Here is a 21,165-nt window from a genome sequence, read left to right on the forward strand (position 1 = left end):
GTAACCTTTTCTTCTACTCCTTGCCCTACAACTGCATTCCAGTCGCCCATGACTATTAGATTTTCGTCCCCCTTTACATACTGCATTACCCTTTCAATATCCTCATACACTTCCTCTATCTGTTCATCTTCAGCTTGCGACGTCGGCATGTATACCTGAACTATCGTTGTCGGTGTTGGTCTGCTGTCGATTCTGATTAGAACAACCCGGTCACTGAACTGTTCACAGTAACACACCCTCTGCCCTACCTTCCTATTCATAACGAATCCTACACCTGTTATACCATTTTCTCCTGCTGTTGATATTGCCCGATACTCATCTGACCAGAAATCCTTGTCTTCCTTCCACTTCACTTCACTGACCCCTACTATATCTAGATTGAGCCTTTGCATTTCCCTTTTCAGATTTTCTAGATTCCCTACCACGTTCAAGCTTCTGACATTCCACGCCCCGACTCGTAGAACGTTATCCTTTCGTTGATTATTCAATCTTTTTCTCATGGTAACCTCCCCCTTGGCAGTCCCCTCCCGGAGATCCGAATGGGGACTATTCCGGAATCTTTTGCCAATGGAGAGATCATCATGACACTTCTTTAATTACAGGCCACATGTCCTGTGGATACACGTTACGTGTCTTTAATGCAGTGGTTTCCATTAGCTTCTGCATCCTCGTGTCGTTAATCATTGCTGATTCTTCCCCCTCTAGGGGCAATTTCCCACTCCTAGGACAAGAGAGTTCCCTGAACTTCTATCCGCTCCTCCGCCCTCTTTGACAAGGCCGTTGGCAGATTGAGGCTGACTTCTTATGCCGGAAGTCTTCGGCCGCCAATGTTGATTATTTATCAAAATTTAGGCAGTGGCGGGGATCGAACCCGGGACCGAAGACATTTTGATTATGAATCAAAGACGCTACCCCTAGACCACGGGGACATCCTGGAGCCAAAATTGAGCTTGCAACGGGTCGGGATGCACTGGATCTTCTCCACCTACGAGAATTTGATAGTAGTAGAAAGTTGTTTTGAGCAAGGAGTGTTTACAGAAGCGAAAGGTGTAGAGCTCGAAGGACGCGAAATTTTAATTAACGAACTAAGTGTAATATAGTAGGACCAACCTTTCATGTGCCAGCGTCAATTTCAGGAGTCACACAATTGAATGTTACGCAGCCACAGCTGTACTGGCCAGAAAAGACCTTAGAGTTTTGCCAAGGCAGAATCTGACCTTGTTAAATCAGACTCTGGAGCCAGGTCTGTTGAGATCCGTAAACCACTTCATTATAGACTAAGAGGGGCGCATATCAGCCAAACAGCTTGTTCAACATGTCGCACAGAATAGGGAAAGTCAACAGCAAATAACGATCATTTTGAGCACCTCTGTGCCAAGTGTCATCGCAGAATTAACTTTGTTATGTGTTGTTTTCTTTCGGATCAGGTGGAGAGCTAATTCCAAGAGGGAACCAAGGGTAGTCCAAGTCCCAGTGGACTGGATACCAAGGGCGTGCGATGAGTAGGTAAGGGGTTGATCAAGCAGTGGTCGTCCAGTAAGGAATTTTTAAGTTTTGTTTTATGTCATGGTTTTAAGGCGGCACTAGACCACATTTAATTTTTCTAGTAGTAAGTAAGCATGTCATAAGTGCCAATCCAAACAAGTTTAAGAGTTAGTTAAAGGACGACGCGGGGACCAGGTCTTTCCGAAGAGGGGAATAATGTAGCGGCACCATAGTTAAAGATAGGGAAGTTAGATTTGGTGCAATATTTCGGAGAGCACAAGTTATAGCCAGGTACGGGCCGGATTGCAGTAAGTTACGGTGACCAGCAGTTTTGAAGTGGTATGGAGGCCACAGGGGTCATCGAACCGCTGAAAAGCTTAAACGCAGCAGTTTGCATGTTGCAAGTTACAGGAAGAAAGGGCCCACTGGCGCAACCGGGGTTTGGGGCGTACGTGACTTGGAGCGATGCATTAGCAAAACAGAGGCACACAGCCGAGTACAAATAGGTGTTGTTTTCTAACAAGATTCATTGAAGTGTGGCAGCTCTCCTGGACGACAGGGCATGTCACACTACCGGCGACACACGCTAGCAGATGGGGTGCCAGTGTCCCAGTTCACGGTGGGTCACTGGGTCGACCCTCTGAGGCCAATGTGGGTATTCATGTGTGGCAGTTCTGGATGGCAGGGCGAGTCACACTACTGCCGACACGTGGCAACAGATGGGGCGACAGCGTCCCAGTCCACGACGGGTCGTTGGTTCGACCCTCTGAGGCCGATGCGGGGTCCGCAGCCAGCCAGGGTGGGCCACTCTTTGGGTCGCCACCACGGGCAGTCATCTCAGCTCCCAACACATGCTGGAGACTCATGAGACAAGGGCTGCAAGTTCGAACGCTGGATCACGGGCGGTTTTTGCCGCCGCGTTCTCAGCTATGCCAGCCGAGGAAGAAGCAGCAGCGGGGCTGGCCTACTGCTGCCGGCGGAGCAGTGCGGAGTCAATGGGGACGGTGGCCGCTGAGTTGCCTGCTGGCGCAGCCATCCTGACGAAATCGGAACTCCACAGCTGGCGAACAAGGCCGGCACAACACAATGTTGTGTTGCACAGGCCGCTTGGGGTACTTCCTCAGCAATGCGGGGCCTGTGACGCGGACCGAGGTGAATGAAGCTCTGTAGTGGAAATGAATAAATCATTTGGAAAGTTCTTGCCGAGTTTTAATACGGCAACTCCTGGCATCCATCCACTACAATATGGACGGCACATGCTCAATGGTTATCCGAAAAAAGTACTACCCATACCTGATAAATGTAAAATAACCATCATCTCTTCGTGGCTGTAGCCCTCCTAATGAGAAAAAAATAATCAGGCGGCCATGACAGTGCATTCACTGCCGCTTTCGTCCAGCCCAGGAAACAGCACTGAAGTTACAATGGGCTGAACACATCTTTTTAGGAATGCACTAGCCTGGAGAACTACTGTCACACACATACAGCAACAGACAGTATTCCAGTTGTAGACACTATGCACTCAATGGCTGTAAGTATTGGCCAGGCAACGAGCAGACAATAACTCCAAGAGGTTCCCTCCTTCCAGGCCCTGTCCCCTATCTGGGAACGTCAAATGGTTGTAGATAACAGTAATTCTCCTCTTATTAATTATCACTCAGGGGGGAGGTGAGGATGTGATAAGGCAACACCAACCACAGTGTACTGCAGCAGCACTGTATTACACACAATCTAATATTCCTTATTACAATCTCCATAATTCTCAGAGAACTGCGGGAAGGAGGATGGAAACGGTTTGATGTCCATACACATTAATTCCTACATGTTTTTTATTTTGATAATACTTGATGTTTTAAACTTCTCACTTTGTGGTTTGTAAGAGTGCTGGCAGTGTTTTTATGGCAGTAAAAATATTTTGTTACATGCGGAAATTGTAACTCACTCCTTATTAAAATTGTAGAAGTCTTTCTCTCAATCATTTAATATTATATTTTTCTCTGGTAGGTCTGATCAACATGGAGTATTACGGAGATGCTTTGTGATCCCAGGAAAGGAGAGGTCGATCTTTTTGTGAAAATTTGTAGAACTAATTATGAATATTTTGCTTATGATAAGAGAAATTAGTGTATGTACAGAGACATATAGACATCGATCCATTTTTGGGAGTGGCACAAGACCAGTTGTTGTTTAATGAGTATGTGTTTTCTAAAGATTTAGGGAGACATCATGATCATGTTACCAACTTAAAATCATACAGTGATCTAGAGTTTAGATCAGTAGTAAATAACACAAAACTCTGTAACATGTTCGTGAGCATTCGTCTCATATTAGTTCAGAAATATACATTTGTAGAAAACAGAGTGATTTCCTCAAACCCACGACAAAATAGGCTTCCATCGGAGAGTGAGAAGATAGTTTTCCTGATAACTATTATCCACATGTGTTAATCCAATCTGGTATGTTTTTCAGGCTTTTTAGTAAATCCCATTTTGTTATGTCACACGCCAGTGGCCTGATGTTTGGTAAAAGTATGGTTTGTAGATACTCTGGCTAGATTGGGACACCATTTCACAGTTGGATGGTAAAAATAGCAACCCACACCTTCTAATGTAAGCAATGAGAATATATATATATATATATATATATATATATATATATATATATATATATATATATATATATATATATATATATATATACTTGTACATTTACATACAGAATATGGAAAATATAGAGAAATTTGAAAAAAATATGCAAAAACATGGCAAAACAGAAAAATGGTTGTTGTTGTTGTGGCCTTCAGTCCAGGGACTGGTTTGATGCAGCTCTCCATGCTACTCTATCCTGTGCAAGCTTCTTCATCTCCCAGTACCTACTGCAACCTACATCTTTCTGTATCTGCTTAGTGTATTCATCTTTTGGTCTTCCTCCACAAGTTTTACGCTCCACGCTGCCCTCCAGTACTAAAAGGGTGATCCCTTGATGCCTCAGAACATGTCTTACCAACCGATCCCTTCTTCTTGACAAGTTGTGCCACAAACTCCTCTTCTCCCCAATTCTATTCAGTACCTCCTCATTAGTTATGTGATCTACCCATCTAATCAGCATTATTATGTAGCACTGCATTTTCAAAGCTTCTATTCTCTTCTTGTCCAAACTACACTCCTGGAAATTGAAATAAGAACACCGTGAATTCATTGTCCCAGGAAGGGGAAACTTTATTGACACATTCCTGGGGTCAGATACATCACATGATCACACTGACAGAACCACAGGCACATAGACACAGGCAACAGAGCATGCACAATGTCGGCACTAGTACAGTGTATATCCACCTTTCGCAGCAATGCAGGCTGCTATTCTCCCATGGAGACGATCGTAGAGATGCTGGATGTAGTCCTGTGGAACGGCTTGCCATGCCATTTCCACCTGGCGCCTCAGTTGGACCAGCGTTCGTGCTGGACGTGCAGACCGCGTGAGACGACGCTTCATCCAGTCCCAAACATGCTCAATGGGGGACAGATCCGGAGATTTTGCTGGCCAGGGTAGTTGACTTACATCTTCTAGAGCACGTTGGGTTGCACGGGATACATGCGGACGTGCATTGTCCTGTTGGAACAGCAAGTTCCCTTGCCGGTCTAGGAATGGCAGAACGATGGGTTCGATGACGGTTTGGATGTACCGTGCACTATTCAGTGTCCCCTCGACGATCACCAGTGGTGTACGGCCAGTGTAGGAGATCGCTCCCCACACCATGATGCCGGGTGTTGGCCCTGTGTGCCTCGGTCGTATGCAGTCCTGATTGTGGCGCTCACCTGCACGGCGCCAAACACGCATACGACCATCATTGGCACCAAGGCAGAAGCGACTCTCATCGCTGAAGACGACACGTCTCCATTCGTCCCTCCATTCACGCCTGTCGCGACACCACTGGAGGCGGGCTGCACGATGTTGGGGCGTGAGCGGAAGACGGCCTAACGGTGTGCGGGACCGTAGCCCAGCTTCATGGAGACGGTTGCGAATGGTCCTCGCCGATACCCCAGGAGCAACAGTGTCCCTAATTTGCTGGGAAGTGGCGGTGCGGTCCCCTACGGCACTGCATAGGATCCTACGGTCTTAGCGTGCATCCGTGCATCGCTGCGGTCCGGTCCCAGGTCGACGGGCACGTGCACCTTCCGCCGACCAATGGCGACAACATCGATGTACTGTGGAGACCTCACGCCCCACGTGTTGAGCAATTCGGCGGTACATCCACCCGGCCTCCCGCATGCCCACTATACGCCCTCGCTCAAAGTCCGTCAACTGCACATACGGTTCACGTCCACGCTGTCGCGGCATGCTACCAGTGTTAAAGACTGCGATGGAGCTCCGTATGCCACGGCAAACTGGCTGACACTGACGGCGGCGGTGCACAAATTCTGCGCAGCTAGCGCCATTCGACGGCCAACACCGCGGTTCCTGGTGTGTCCGCTGTGCCGTGCGTGTGATCATTGCTTGTACAGCCCTCTCGCAGTGTCCGGAGCAAGTATGGTGGGTCTGACACACCGGTGTCAATGTGTTCTTTTTTCCATTTCCAGGAGTGTATTTATCGTCCATGTTTCACTTCCATACACGACTACACTCCATACAAATACTTTCAGAAATGACTTCGTGACACTTAAATCTATACTCGATGTTAACAAATTTCTCTTCTTCAGAAACGCTTTCCTTGCCATTGCCAATCTACATGTTATATCCACTTCGACCATCATTAGTTATTTTACTCCCCAAATAGCAAAACTCATTTACTACTTTAAGTGTCTTATTTCCTAATCTAATTCCCTCAGTATCACCTGAGTTAACTCGACTACATTCCATTATCCTCGTTTTGCTTTTGTTGATGTTCATCTTATATCCTTCTTTCAAGACACTGTCCATTCCATTCAACTGCTGTTCCAGGTCCTTTGCTGTCTCTGACAGAATTACAATATAAAAATGGTTAGCACATAGAAAAATATGGAGAAATATGGAAAAACATAGAAAAATGGAAAATGGATTAAATGTATTAAATACAACGAAATCCTGATACAAAATGGTCATTTTTTTTTCCTTTATTGTATTTCAGTTCCCCATCGGGTTGGGCCGGCAGCAGCATATGTGCTGCTCTTCAGCCAAAAAGCATAGAACAAGCAATAGAAGACATTTAAAAATAACAAAGGAGAAAACATGGTGAACATAGACACAAAAAAGGGGGAACATCATGGAAGACAATAGACAAAAAACGGGCGAGAAAAAACCATAAAAAAGTAGCACACACAAAAAACCACACACTGGGTCAATTAAAAGAACACAAGGCACAGTATGACCGGAACATAAAAGTATTGATGGATGGCATAGCACATACAGGGTGTTTCAAAAATGACCGGTATATTTGAAACGGCAATAAAAACTAAACGAGCAGCGATAGAAATACACCGTTTGTTGCAATATCCTTGGGACAACAGTACATTTTCAGGCAGACAAACTTTAGAAATTACAGTAGTTACAATTTTCAACAACAGATGGCGCTGCGGTCTGGGAAACTCTATAGTACGATATTTTCCACATATCCACCATGCGTAGCAATAATGTGGCGTAGTCTCTGAATGAAAATACCCGAAACCTTTGACAACGTGTCTGGCGGAATGGCTTCACATGCAGATGAGATGTACTGCTTCAGCTGTTCAATTGTTTCTGGATTCTGGCGGTACACCTGGTCTTTCAAGTGTCCCCACGGAAAGAAGTCACAGGGGTTCATGTCTGGCGAATAGGGAGGCCAATCCACGCCGCCTCCTGTATGTTTCGGATAGCCCAAAGCAATCACACGATCATCGAAATATTCATTCAGGAAATTAAAGACGTCGGCCGTGCGATGTGGCCGGGCACCATCTTGCATAAACCACGAGGTGTTCGCAGTGTCGTCTAAGGCAGTTTGTACCGCCACAAATTCACGAAGAATGTCCAGATAGCGTGATGCAGTAATCGTTTCGGATCTGAAAAATGGGCCAATGATTCCTTTGGAAGAAATGGCGGCCCAGACCAGTACTTTTTGAGGATGCAGGGACGATGGGACTGCAACATGGGGCTTTTCGGTTCCCCATATGCGCCAGTTCTGTTTATTGACGAAGCCGTCCAGGTAAAAATAAGCTTCGTCAGTAAACCAAATGCTGCCCACATGCATATCGCCGTCATCAATCCTGTGCACTATATCGTTAGCGAATGTCTCTCGTGCAGCAATGGTAGCGGCGCTGAGGGGTTGCCGCGTTTGAATTTTGTATGGATAGAGGTGTAAACTCTGGCGCATGAGACGATACGTGGACGTTGGCGTCATTTCGACCGCAGCTGCAACACGGCGAACGGAAACTCGAGGCCGCTGTTGGATCACCTGCTGCACTAGCTGCGCGTTGCCCTCTGTGGTTGCCGTACGCGGTCGCCCTACCTTTCCAGCACGTTCATCCGTCACGTTCCCAGTCCGTTGAAATGTTTCAAACAGGTCCTTTATTGTATCGCTTTTTGGTCCTTTGGTTACATTAAACCTCCGTTGAAAACTTCGTCTTGTTGCAACAACACTGTGTTCTAGGCGGTGGAATTCCAACACCAGAAAAATCCTCTGTTCTAAGGAATAAACCATGTTGTCTACAGCACACTTGCATGTTGTGAACAGCACACGCTTACAGCAGAAAGACAACGTACAGAATGGCGCACCCACAGACTGCGTTGTCTTCCATATCTTTCACATCACTTGCAGCGCCATCTGTTGTTGAAAATTGTAACTACTGTAATTTCGAAAGTTTGTCCGCCTGAAAATGTACTGTTGTCCCAAGCATATTGCAACAAACGGTGTATTTCTATCGCTGCTCGTTTAGTTTTTATTGCCGTTTCAAACATACCGGTCATTTTTGAAACACCCTGTAAGAAACACTGACAGTAACACTAAGTACATGGCCAGCACACAATTAAAATCACACCTCTTGATGCACAGGAGAAACAGCACTAAACACAACACTGATGTGGCACACTGATGATGATCAAAACGAAGGATCTGCCAGGTGTGAGGAGATGAGGGAGAAGGGAAGATGGGAGGGAGGGGAAGAGAGAGGGGATATGGGCGGGGGGCGCGCTACAGAGGGCCATGTAGGAGGGACGTGGGAGGGAAAGAGGTAAGGATGGTGGCGGGGGCTCAGGGGGGGGGGAAGGAGGAAAATCCGCTCTAGGGAGAAGGAGGGGAGAGGAAAAAAGGGGGCCTTGGGGAGGGGGGGAACAAGGCCAGGTTATAGTTGGATGGAAGTGTATAAGTCACAGCGAAGTTCATCATCCGGGAGGTGCTGGAAATTGCCCTGATGAAGGAGATGGAGGGTTTGCAGGTGGAGAGAGGGAGGGATACAGCGATAGAGGCGTGGCAATGGGCGGGGTGTGGAGAGGAAGGAGGAAACCAGGCAGGGGGTGGGGGGGATCAAGCCTGCGGACAATGTAAAGGATGCAGACATGTTGGAGGAACGGGAGGAGGTGGGGGAAGGCGTTTATACAGGAGCTGTGTGGGGGAAGGAAGGCGGATACAGAAGGCAAGACGGAGCGCATGGCATTCAAGGATTTCGAGGACCTTGTAAAAGCGGGTGGGGGCGGAGATCCAGGCAACGCTGGCATAACAGAGGATACAAAATGGTCATACAAAATATGTGTATTTATCCAGAGGAACTAGTTGAAACTTGTGGCGTAAGGACGAGATCAAATTCTGTGGAGATCTCTTGGATAAAGCTTCATGTTTGTATTAGCAGACTCACAGCACCATCTGCTCCCAAAATGACTGAGATGGCTGTTCTAAAGGTTGGGATAGACAGCCGATCACGTGAAATATATATAGGGAAGGCATGATGACAAAGCAGTACGTACCAAGTGTAGAAGTATGAAACCGAAATTTCCCTATAGATGGTGTTTGCCATCAGCGTAGGGCCTCTGAGACGGTATCAATATGGCGGCAAGTGTACACGTAATTTTAAACCGCTCTGCAGTTTTTGAGGACTTAATTTCAATCAAGTGTATTGTTTGTGACGAAACTGTGCTAAATGGAATTAGAATATGCGTGTTTAAACATAAATGGTGCCATTCACACTGCTATGCTCAAGAAGATTTAGAAATACAGTGCAAATGTGACATAGAGTGTAACGGCCGCGAGATCGCGAGTGAAAAGTGCTACGCGGGAATAGAAGACAGCGTGCATGACGAACTTCAAAACGAACTTGACATTATAAAAAAATGTATAAAAACAATGGAAAATTTGGTGCTAACCATACGGGAACTGTCTGAATCGTCAAGGCAACAAGATCTCATTAATGCTAGCCATAAAATTCGTTGGTCTGCACAACCAAATGTACAAAGTGTAAACAGTACGACTGTAACTAGAAATATGAACGAACTGATCACTCAAAAAGACACAAGTGAATTAAACGCAGGAAAAGACAGTGATAATAGTGCATCTATGGATAAAAATTTGAACAAACTATCCACACAAAAATATACAAGTGGATTAAACGGAGAAAAACACAAGGTAAATATTCGTCAAGGAAAAGAAAGTAAACAACCACGTTATGCATAAGCAAGGATACAAGCAACATACATATATTTTTGCAGATAGTCATGGGAGAGGAGTTACGGAAATAATGAGAAGAAATCACCCAGACCTTGAAGTAACAGGCATCATCAAACCTGGCACGCCATTACGCGAAATTCTGAAAAACAGGGACAACATATTAACGACGGGTAACAGCTGCATCATAATAGGAGGCGCAAATGATGTTTACTGTAATGAAACTTGGCGTGCAACGAGAATCCTAAAGGAAACAATCAAAAGGATGCCGCGAGTGCATTTCTACATTGTTAGTATCCCCAGGAGACACGATCTGATGGAAAACTCGTGCGTAAACATCGAGATTGTTACAGCAAACAGGCTATTTGAGAAAATATGTAGAGGTTTCCAGAATACGACTTTCATAGAGATAAACAGTGTTCACAGAGAGCACTTCACAAAACATGGTCTCCACATGAACGTAAAGGGGTAAAAGATTATTAGTGCCGAAATACTTAAATTGATTAATGAATCATCTGTAATGGAAGTGTCTCCAATCGCAATTCCGCCAAAACAAGAGTTGTCTGTAACAGTGGAACCATCATTATCTGCAGTAGAGCTACAACAAACACCAGTAGCAGCAGAAAAGGCTCAGATATTCTCAGCAGCAGTGTCGGATAAACCAATAGCAGCAGAATCACCACAATCATCAGCAGAGCTGTCGTCATCAGCAACAGCATCCAGAACAGCAGACCCCATAATACTACCTCAAGGCAATGAAAATGCATGTAAGGAAAATATACAACGCTCATTAGCCGCAGCAGCTAACAAAGAACGGCAGTCACCAAGTCGGGGAGCCCAGGAGCCACCAGCAACAGCAACCACACAGAAGAGGTACCTGAGGCCTGGGAGAGCAACAGCAGAAGCAGCTTCCAATCAAGACAGATGCCTGAGAACTAGGAGACCTGCTACACTAAGTGAGGATTTTTTATGGTACCAAGTACGCAGAAAGAGAACATGGAAAAAGATTTAAGTAAAACTGTCCATCTTAAATACCAGTGTGACAATAGTGAGAGGAATATAAGCACCGGATAAAGATACGATCCAGGTTTAATGACACAAACTGAAAAAAATCACTGCATAGTACCAGAAGCAAAGGGAGCAAGTGAAGTGCTTAGTATATTACAGGAAGGGGAACTATTACATTTAAAGCCAACTGTTAGAATACTTCACCCAAATGTTCAATACGTAAACAATAAAACAGAGGAACTAGAGGTAATATTACAGGAGTATAGGCCAAACATTCTAGTAGTTACAGAACATGGGCTAAAAGAAAATCACATAGGAATGTACAACTTGAAGAATTATGTGAAAGTAGCCAGTTTTTGCAGAACTTCCTATAAAGCTGGTGGGGTTGCCATTTTTTCTAACTATAAATCAACTAAAGCCATAAATATAAGAAAATATGCTATAGAATTGAGCTTTGAAGCTACAGCACTGGAAACTAAAATTGCTGGGAATTTATGTTGTGTATTAGGTTTGTATCGATCACCAAATGGTATAATTAAAACCTTCTTTGAACAGCTGGAATATATAATCCAACACCTCTCAAAAACATATGCTTATTTGATCATAATAGGAGATCTGAACATAGACATGAGTAAAAATACAGACAATACTAAGACCCTACTGGACTTATTGTGCATATACAATCTAAAAATAAAAATAGATAAACCAACCAGAGTAACAAAGCATAGTGAAACTATTATTGACCATGTAATAACAAATATTCCTACATGCTATTGTGACACACAGGTAATAAACTCCTCATTAGCAGACCATTTTGCAATCATGATAGACATAAATATAAAGACTAGTGATTCAGTGCAGAAGAAATGGGAGATGAGAAGACAAAACTACCCACATAACATAAATCTGCTAAAAAAGATGTTAGAGGCAGAAAACTGGGAAACAATATATGCAGCTAAAGGTGCAAACATCAAATGGAGCCAGTTTTACTCTATATTCAATTATTATTATGATGTTACATGTCCTGTTAGTAAAAGGCTTGTCAAACAGCAACAAAAAAAGAAAATCTGGGTGACTGGAGAAGTAATCCATGCCAGAAATAATCTGAGAGTGTATTATGACCTCTCCAAACAAAAAAATACTGAGGCCTGCAACACAGTGTATAAAATAAAAAAGAAAGAGTACTGTAGTTTTATCAGAGAAACTAAAGCATCATTCATCAGGATGTCTATAGATAAGGGAAAGAACTACTCAAAAGGTTTATGGTCGTTCATTAATGAAGAGAGAGGAAAAGTAACAAATCGGGCAGAGGACATCTGCCCACTGATGAGTGGGAAAAGCAACGCAAACCCTCTCGAAGTAGCCAATACTTTTAACAGATATTATATTACTGTAGCAGACGAATTAATAAGTCAAAATAAAACAAATGCAGTAAGTAAATTGTTAAACCCCCCACATACAAATCATACTATGGTTTTCATACCTACAACAGATGCAGAAGTGCCAAACCTAATAAAGCAACTTAAAATTAAACATTCATCTGGCTTGGATGGTGTCACATCACATCTCATAAAGGAATGCAGGGAATGTATATTAAAACCATTGACACACATGCTGAATGCTGCGATAGAAGAAGGTATATTTCCAGATTCACTGAAAGTATGTAAAGTGAAGCCAATATTTAAGAAAGGGAACAGGGATGAATTAATTAATTACAGGCCAATATCATTGATCTCAACATTTGCTAAAATCTATGAAATGATAATAAAGAATAGAATTGTAAGTTTTATAACAAAGTACAGTATACTGCATTCATCACAACATGGTTTCAGAGAAGGGAAGTCAACAAAAACAGCATCAACAGATATAATTGAGCACATTCTTAATTTACTTGACAGGCAACAAAAGACTTGTGGGATTTTTATGGATCTATCTAAGGCATTTGATTGTGTGAACCACTCAGAATTAACGATGAAATTATATCAGTATGGAATTAGAGGAAAATGCTATGACATACTTAAATCATACATTACAAATAGGAAACAATGCACAGAAATCAGACATACTAGTGGGGCAAATATAACAAACTACAGATCAGAATTACAAACAGTTAAACACAGTGTGCCACAAGGGTGTGTGCTTGGGCCAATACTATTTATACTCTATGTAAATGACTTCCCTAGCTATATAAATCAGAAACTTATAATGTATGCTGATGACACAACAATCATTTGCACAGCTGACACAAAGGAGGAACTTGAGAAGGAAGCACTCCTGACTATTGAAAATGCAAATAAATATTTAACGCAAAACAACCTGTTTATGAATCAGTCTAAAACAATGAATGTAGTATTTCAGACCAAGCATAGTGAAAATTATAATATAAATGTTAATATAAATGGAAAGACCATTAAAGAAGGAACCAGCACAAATTTTCTAGGAACTATAATAGACAAACATTTGGCATGGGGGGAGCACATAGATGCACTGTGTAAAAAGATAAACAAACAGATCTTCATCATGCATAAAACAGCTAAGACTGTGGATGATAAAGTCCTCATATCAATGTATTATGGACTTGTCTTTTCTTATTCAGTTCATATAAGGGGAAATGCACAAGCTGGCTACCTAAAAAGAATATTCACAATTCAGAAAAGGGCACTGAGATGCATTGCAAAAATACCACCAAGACAGACCTGTAGGCAAAGCTTTTGTACACTATAATATTATGACAGTATATTCACTATACATGTACCAAAGCATAATGGCGGTAAGGTCAAGTGATAAACACTTCCTAAATAAAGATGTACACAAACACGGTAGAAGAGGAAATGAAAATTACATGATAAACAGAAATCTAAAACTGTCTATGACTGCCCCAGAAGAAGCGGCAAAAGGTTTTTTAATAAACTCCCCAAAATCATTAAAAAAGTAACAGATCTAAAATGTTTTAAAAATCATTTGAAACTACATCTCACAGAGAAATGTATATACAGTTTGAGTGAATACTAAGATGGTGTTGAACTATATCATTACTGAAATGTACCTTTAAAAATTATCATTTCTGTATGTTGTTTGGATTTGTGTGTACATATAATGTGAAACATGTAAAACCTTTGTATGATTATGGACTATTTCTGTTTAATTATTTGTTTCATTTATATATAATGAAATCAAGTTTGATGTCAAGTTTGTTGTATGACACACCCAATACTCTCAGCTGGATTTTCAGCTGGAGTCCATGGGCAAAGAATAAATAAATAAATAAATATCTGCAGCGCCATCTGCCTCTTGTAACAGCTGACGACGAATGTCAACACACAGTAACCCAAGTTCCATACATCGGTATCTGTTTCAAACCCATAAACATGTCGAGTTTTGTGCCTACGAACTACGATTTGCGGACAGCATTGATTTTCTGTTATCATTTGAAGAAATCTGCTGCAGAAGCTCATCGAATGCTTGTCGAAGCTTTAGGTGAATATGCTCTTGGGGAAACACAGTGTTTCGAGTTGTTCAAAAATTTAAAAAGTAGCGATTTTGACCTGAGAAACTACGAGCGTGGGAAAAAGTTCGAAGACAATGAATTGCAGGCTTTATTGGATGAAGATGATACTCAAACTCAACAGGAAATCGCGGAACAATTGAATGTGACACAGAAAGCCATAGGAAAGATGCTGAAAGTGGGAAAACGGATTCCGCAGGAACTGAACGAAAGACACCAAGCAACTCGAAAGAGCACTTGTGAAATGCTGCTCGCCAGATAGAAAATAAAGTTGTTTCCCCATCGAATAGTGACAGGCGATGGAATATGGTTGAGAATTCTAAGAGTCGTAAATCATGGGTAAGTCGAGGCAAACCATCAACATCATCTGCAAGACCAAATCGCTTTGGAAGGAAGGCAATTGTTTGTGTTTGGTGGTATCAGAAGGATGTCGTCTATTATGAGCTGCTGAAACCTGGTGAAACTGTGAACACTGATCGCTACCAACAGCAAATGATCGATTTAAACTGAGCGTTTCGTGAAAAACGACCGGAATATGGAATAAGGCAACACAAAGTCCTATTGCTCCATGATAAAACTCCATGACAGACAGTAAAACGGGTCAGGAAAACGATCGAGGCGTTCAGTCGGAAAATACTAGGGCATGCGGCTTATTCTCCAGATTTGTCTCCGTCGGTTTATCATCTAATAAGTGCAACACTGGGAGACGCTCTCGCTCAACAACGCTTCAATTCGTATGATAATGTACGAAAATGGCTCTCTGACTGGTTCCTTTCAAAAGAACAACTGTTTGCTTTTGAGTGGCATTCATAGCCTGCCGGAGAGGGGGATGAGAAGCCATATGCTTTAATAGTGGAAAGACTGCATTCTAGTTCTCTGTGTATGAGGGAATGGTATTGTTATTCGTTGAGATTCTGAGTGCTCCCAATACATGTGAGTTGCAAGTCATACATGTTTGGAATCGTGAAGTATCTGCATGCAATGTAAAGTGGAGTAATTCTGTAAGCGGAAAGCGGCACATGGATCACATATTGATGCTGCTACCCAATGGCACCCTCGGGCTCGGCAATGTTTCAAATATATCGCTGCTCACAATGGACACGAACAACAGACAAGAAATGGCAAGGGCGTCAATGAAATCACCCATTCCCTTGGGGTGTAGATTCCCGAACATATCGCTGTCGAAAACGACAGTTCGCAATAAGATGAGCAACAGGACTACGGTCTTGACAACGTTCGATAGGGACGCCCAGACAGTTTTGACCTATAGCGCATACAAAACCAAAATTGCTGACTCACCTAAACTGTCAATATCTGAGTAAGGAAGTAGACTGAACTATAAGGGACAATCAAAAACTTTACATCTGAGGGCGTTGTTGCATCGCATATGCAACCTAGCGCGACTCCGATGCGTATATATAAGCACCGACATGTAGGCGAGGGATTAGGATGGTATTAGCGTTTTTCCAAAGTGTATGCCGAATATTTGGCAATGTCAATCATTGAGACGTTATTAACAAATGGGTGCAAACAGGGCCAACATGCAATCAACCTTTTCTTGGATATTGGACAAAAACTGGTTGACATTAATTGGAGAATGAAGTATGTGTATGGGGCAGCATGTCTGTCGAAAACCACCATTGCTGAATTGTGTGTCAAATTCCATGTTGGTTGCAATCCGATTCGAGACACCAGTCAACCAGGAAGGCCAGGCTCATCCATTACGCTCGACACTTGAGGTGGTCGAGCACCCATCGTATAGTGCTGACCCTCATACATGTAAAAAACTGGTTCGGTGTAATAAGGAAGATCTACATCTATATTATGGAAGCCGTTGATACATTATGCTGCATTGTTACTCCCCCCTCCCCTTTTCCTACTCCAGTCGCCATTGTCACGAGGTAAGAACGGTTGTTGGTAAACCCCCATGCGAACTCGAATGTTTCTAATCTTCCTTTCAATTTCATTTCACGAAATATGCATAGGAGGAAGCAATACGAGGGCTGACTCTTCTGGGAACTTACGCTATCGGAATTTTAACAGTAAGCCACATCGTTGAGCATAATGCCTCCCTTGTAGCGTAACCCACTGCAGTTAGGAGCATCCCTCAGACACTTTCGCACTGGCTAAACGAACCTGTGACGAAATGTGTTTCTCAACTTTCAATCTTCATTATTTCATCAATCAATCCTATCAGGTAAGAATTCTAGACTGGCGAGCAATTATCAAGTGTCGATTGAATGATGGTTTTGTAAGCTTTTTCCTTCAAGGGTAAATTCCACTTCCTGAGGATTCTACTAATGAATCTCAGTCTGGCATCTGTCTTACCTATGATTAGTTTTAGATGGTCGTTGCACTTTATCGAATTTTGAGATATATAATGGACGTAATTGCTGTCCCAAAATGTTTGGCAATCCTGGAAATGCGCAACAACGCCTTTTTCTATCACTTTTACAGCTAATCTAGAGCATGCTTGTGTTAGAAATTCTTCCACAATAGAAAAAATGAACAGTTTTACTGTTTCTCAGGTGTGTAAAAAAACTGGTTCAAAGTAATCGGGAACATCTGTATCTATATTACACAAGCCGATTGTCCTTTGTGTACAACTGTCACTTTTCCACTTTCCTGTCGCCAGCTTATATCTAACATTTGCCATTCCCTGTACATTGTGTCTGTCTCCTGTATGTCTCCCTGTCTTTTGCCCCAGGTTTCTTGCACTTTGATTTCCCTGTATACAACAACAGCATCTGCTAACAAACTCATGAAGTTATTGATGTTATTCCCTAGCTAATGTACAGGGTGGCCAAAATGAAACTACGCTGGAAACTGTTTGTAAGACTGACACGGAGCTGACACTTGTATAGTAGAACTGCCCAACACAGAAAATTCTGGAAACCATGGTTCTGATGCACTGGTTGGTAGGTGTCACATGTCTGTGCATGTACATCCCCTGGATGCTCTGTACCAAGCATTGTATTGTGTCTCTGCTTTTGAGTGAATGAAAGACAGTGGTAAGGCAAGGAGCTGCAGGGAATGCATTCCACGTCAGTTACCCGCTCAATGGGGGTAACGATACTTGCTAGGCGCCATGGCATTAGTTGTATATATATTTTTGTCATTTCACTCCTGACATTAACGGGGTCAACTAGAAAGCTTTTGGACTGTGGCGGACCCCTTCGCTTGCACGCATTTTACCACTAAAATAGCGTGTAAACAAGACAGTGTATTTTTTACTGTTTATATATCTACATTATTGTAACTGGAGTCATTGCTGGTATTATTTTTCACATTAATCTGTCATTATTGTGCATCTGACCACACGCAACTATTGACATTCTTCTATTATCGTGCTTGAGAGAAAGCGAGTGAGTGTTTTCTTTCACAAAATACACAGTGTAACAAAAATCACAGATAAACTTTAAGAAACCATTCCTCACATATAGAAGGAAAAAATATGGTACATGGACATCGTTCTAGAAACACTTCATTTCCATGTTAGAGTTTATTTACTACTTCTCTTCATAATCACAATAGTCATATGAAACGCAACTGGTTTGTCATCCTTATCAAACAGATAATGGTGGAAGGATAAAAAATTTTAATTACAAGGCAGAAATCACGAAATAAGTCCCACAAGGTTCTGACTGTGGTCTGTCGAGGGTCCTCGCGAATTTGTGCAGTTACGCCTACAACAAAGATTTTCTGTGAACATTTGGCCCAGCATCGTTGGTGACTGTTTATTGGGGCCTCATGTTCCTCCAACCCAGCTCAACAGAGAAACTTACCATGCTTCATTCGCGAAAACTCTACATGCTCTACTAGAACAGGTGGCATTACAAGTGTGACAAAAGATGTGCTTCATGCATGTTGCAGCTCCTTCTCATGTCAGGGTTGATGTTCGTAGGCTTCTAAATAACAGATACCATGAGAAATGGATAGGCAGAAGTGGACCAGTTCCTTGGCCTCGACGTTCTCCAGACGTAAAGTAGTAGACTTTTATTTGTGGAGTCATTTGAGAGTTCTTCATGCATGTATTACAGAAGAGTATGAAACAATTCTAGGACACAGTTATCCAGGGGTACATGGTCCTTTTGTACTACAGTGGGTCAACAAACTTCAGACCATCTCATGCTGGTCTTAATTGGATCATGTAAAAATTTAAAAGCCCAGCAAAACTAACTACTGTGCTGGGATGACAGGTGGGTGCATGTATCTTTGCTATCATATTGCAATTTGAACATTTAATTTACGAAAGTATTTCATACTTTGCTGATACATTCTTTTACTGTGCGTTCCCCACGATTATTGTGTTGAAGAGTTGTATAAATTGAGCTCTAATATGGAAATAATGCGTTTTCGGACCCATGTTCGTATAAAATATGCCCTACTTATATGTATGAGAAATGTTTCCTGAAGGTTTGGCCACACGTTTTGTTACACCTTCTATAAATTAGAAAAGATAGAATAAAATATTTATTCACTTGTGTATAAGTGAATGGAATCGTTTATGGACATTTTTTGTATGTCATTTTTTCCTTCTCTCAGGAAGGTGAGAAGGAGTGAGAGGAGTTTTTCAAATTCAGACTAATTAAAAGTTATCTTAGGTCCACTATGAGTCAAGCAAGACTCTCTGATTTGGCCATTTTGTCGATCAAAAATATGATAGCTGAAGGTGTTGAGTTTGATAACGCAATTCCAAAATTTGCAGCAGAAAAAGTTAGAAGGAATAGATTCTAGTCTTCGAGTTAACGTCATGTCACAAAGAATATCTTTGGTTATGTGTTATTAACAATTAATTAAAGTATGTTATTTATAAAAATGAGATCACTTATTTATTTTCATTCATAAAAATCGTTTACAAAATAGTTAACATTACATTTTGCTTATTTCAATATTTGTATCAAAAAATTGACCCCTCTCCCCCAGAAGCGGCCGGAAGGGGAGGATGTGACAAGTTAAAACACCAGCCATGGTGCCAAACTACCCAGCTACGCCAATGCTGAGAAGTGTAGAAGAGTTTAGTGACCATATGAACGCAATACAAAATGGTGCTCATGATAAAACAGCGCATATTCATTGTCGATTGTTACGAAAACCACTATTCGTGGACAACGAGTGCAGAACTGTTTGCTCAAATGTTTCAGACTGGAAGCATTTTGGCAAAATCTCCAGCAAAGTATACAGTGCAAAACTTAGTGACGAAATAGCATGAAAAGGGATCTGTAGCGAATAAAAACCGTAACTATCCGAAGATAGGCTGAACAAAAGAAAGTATTGTTAGAGTGAAAGAAAGCCGGGAAAAAAGCTAGACGAAATATCAATACCGTCCCCTGTGGAAGTGGGAATGAAGAGACTGTAGTGTCGAAAGATTATCGAAAAGAGCCTGCAACTGTATCCTTACAAAAAGATTGTTGTGCATGAGTTAAGGCGCCCGAACTAACTTCCACATGTCGAGTTCCGCTGGTGATTTCTGAGTGAATTGGTATCAGGACTTTTTGATCAGCCTGTCAGGGCAGGTGCACTCACAGATAATCCAACTTACGTGTCAGAAAATCCTCATCAGTTTTTTTGAAGAGCCAGTTGCATAGTCTCAAGATCTGTTTTTCGTATATGCCTCTACATCCTTACATTTGCCCTCTAGCCATCCCTGCTTAGCCATTTTGCACTTCCACTGGATATCATTTTTGAGACGTTTGTATTCCTTTTTGCCTGCTTCATTTACTGCATTTTTGTATTTTCTCCTTTCATCAATTAAATTCAATATCTCTTCCGTTACCCAAGGATTTCTATTAGCCCTCCTCTTTTTACCTACTTTTATCCTCTGCTGCCTTCACTATTTCATCTCTCACAGGTACACATTCTTCTTCTACTGTACTTCTTTCCCCCATTCTTGTCAATCGTTCCCTAATGCTCTCCCTGAAACTATCTACAGCCTCTGGTTCTGTCAGTTTATCCAGGTCCCATCTCTTTAATTCCCACATTTTGCAGTTTTTTTCAGTTTTAATGTACAGTTCATAACTAATAGATTGTGGTCAGAGTCCACATCTGCCCCTGGAAATGTCTTACAATTTAAAACCTGGTTCCTAATCTCTGTCTTACCATTACATAATCTGTCTGATACCTTCCAGTATCTCCAGGCTTCTTCCATGTATACAATTACTTTCATGATTCTTGAATCAAGTGTTAGCTATGATTAAGTTATGCTCCGTGCAAAATTCTACCAGGCGGCTTCCTCTTTCATTCCTTACCCCTGTTCCATACTCACCTACTACGTTTCCTTCTCTTCCTTTTCCTACCATCAAATTCCAGTCACCCATGACTATTAAATATTTGTCTCCCTTCACTATCCAAATAATTTCTTTTATCTCATCATACATTTCATCAATCTCTTCGTCATCTGCAGAGCTAGTTGGCATATAAACTTGTACTACAATGGTAGGCGTGGGCTTCGTATCTATCTTGGCCACAATAACGCGTTCACTATGCTGTTTGTAGTAGCTTACCCGCATTCCTACTTTTTTTTATTCATTATTAAACCTACTCCTGCATTAGCCCTATGTGATTC

Source organism: Schistocerca nitens, chromosome 9, assembly GCF_023898315.1.
Source record: "Schistocerca nitens isolate TAMUIC-IGC-003100 chromosome 9, iqSchNite1.1, whole genome shotgun sequence".
Taxonomy (NCBI): domain Eukaryota; kingdom Metazoa; phylum Arthropoda; class Insecta; order Orthoptera; family Acrididae; genus Schistocerca; species Schistocerca nitens.